The sequence below is a fragment of the Cibotium barometz genome, chromosome 5 (assembly GCF_041138505.1).
Source record: "Cibotium barometz isolate CiBa-2024 chromosome 5, ASM4113850v1, whole genome shotgun sequence".
NCBI lineage: Eukaryota > Viridiplantae > Streptophyta > Polypodiopsida > Cyatheales > Cibotiaceae > Cibotium > Cibotium barometz.
Genome location: NC_141050.1, coordinates 47,118,878 through 47,121,261, shown reverse-complemented (window position 1 = coordinate 47,121,261; position 2,384 = coordinate 47,118,878).

The following is a 2,384-nucleotide window of genomic DNA, read 5'->3' as shown; positions in this document are numbered from 1 at the left end:
AGTAACACTTTTATAATAAAATAATCAACTTTTATGCATACCTCTATGCATGAAATTCAAATATGATAAAAGTCACACTTCCATAATAAAATAATCAACTTTTATGCATACCTCTATGCATGAAATTCAAATATGACAAAAGTCACACTTTTATAATAAAATAATCAACTTTTATGCATACCTCTATGCATGAAATTCAATTATGATAAAAGTCACACTTTTATAGTAAAATAGTCATCTTTTATGCATACCTCTATGTATGAAATTCAAATATGATAAAAGTAACACTTTTATAATAAAATAATCATCTTTTATGCATACCTCTATGCATGAAATTCAAATATGATAAAAGTAACACTTTTATAATAAAATAATCAACTTTTATGCATACTTCTATGCATGAAATTCAATTGTGATAAACGTAACACTTTTATAATAAAATAATCATCTCTTATGCATACCTCTATGCATGAAATTCAATTATGCTAAAAGTAACTCTTTTATAATAAAATATTCATCTCTTATGCATACCTCTATGCATGAATTTCAATTATGCATAATATAAAAATCAATTTCTCTAGGCTTACAATGAATATCTTTCAATTAATCTAGGATGATAATTCCTAGAATATGGTAGGAAGTTCTCTTTTCATGCTTTGAATGAAATTATTTTATGCGTAGTTTTTATAAAACTTTTACCATAGCTCCGCTGCTATGATGCCTGATAAATCTCAATTTTTCTAAGGGATAAAGCTTATCATTAAAGAAATAATTAGAATGATCCCTAATTGGATCATTAATCCATAATGGATTGAATCATCAATATTCATGAAATACATAAACTACAAGCATAGAAAAAAGCCATTAATTTGATCTCAAGTATAGATTAATCTTGGATTAAGGATAAACTTTATGAAAAGCTTCATTTGGATTGAGAATGAGTCATGAGTATGACCATTTCTTGAGTGAGAGAGAGAAATTACATAAAAATCATTTGAATTAAATATAAATGAAAATTTATGTAACTCTTAACTATCGTTAATCAATTAACTTCAATAGCATTCATCAAATTATGTAACTCTTCACTACCATTCATCAATTAGCTTGAATAGCATTCAAAAACCATTCCAATTAAGCTTCTCAAGCTTGAGAGAGGTTGAGAAGAGAGAAACCTTGAGAAATTATAGAAAAGATCAAAATTCACCATTTACCTTACAAATTGCTTGATTCTTTGTTCACGGTAGAGGCCCCCAACCAATCAATTGGTTAAGTATGTTGATGGAGCCACCAATGGGGATTGAAGAAAGAGGGAAGCTCCAATTTCTTCAATTTGGAGAGAATTTTAGAGAATAGTAGAAACTAGCATTATTTCAGCATAACTCTAGTATAGTAAAATTCTTCCTTTTTTTTCAAAGGACTCATTTTCCTTTTTTTAGGAGAGGGAAGCTCTAACCAAAGCTAACTGAATTCTAGAATTTTCCAAATTCAGTTTGGTTGAATTTGGACTAGATTTGGATCTAGTTTGGTTACTTTTTGATTCGGTTTGGTTCCATTTTGATTTGGTTTGGTTCAAGAGAGAGGAGAGATAAAAATATCACATTATTTTTGAGTTTAAAACTCATTCAAGCATGTGAAATATGCACCTCTTTTAAAGAACTCCCTTTCCTTACATATGTGTCAAAATGGAATCATTATACCCAAAATATCTCATATTTTTAATATTGCTCATAGTTTTTTTACTAATAAACCTTGTACATTTTCAACCCTTCATCTAGTGTGAGCATTTACTCATTTTTGGATACCCAAAATATCTCATATTTTTAATATTTCTCATAGTTTTTTACTAATAAACCTTGTACATTTTTAACTCTTCATCTTGTGTGAGCATTTACTCATTTTTGGATACCCAAAATATCTCATATTTTTAATATTTCTCATAGTTTTTTACTAATAAACCTTGTACATTTTCAACTCTTCATCTTATGTGAGCATTTACTCATTTTTGGATACCCAAAATATCTCATATTTTTTATATTACTCATAGTTTCTTACTAATAAACCTTGTACATAGTCAACTCTTCATCTTATGTGAGCATTTACTCATTTTTGGGTATCTTCTTTTACAAAATTGGATTTATCTCCTCCCTACACATGGATTGATACTATTGGCCCATAGGAACCTTAATTGAACCATAATCCAAAAATTTCTGAAAACCTAGACCCTTAGGCTAAGGTCCTTCATACTCATTTCCAATTAATTCCAATTGCATATTGGAAAGTTCTTTTTGAATTTGTGTTTCAAGGGAACTTATTTTAATAAGATGAGAAATTTTTCTATCTATAAATATTCAAAATCTGAATATTCTCTCTCTAGAATATTCTCT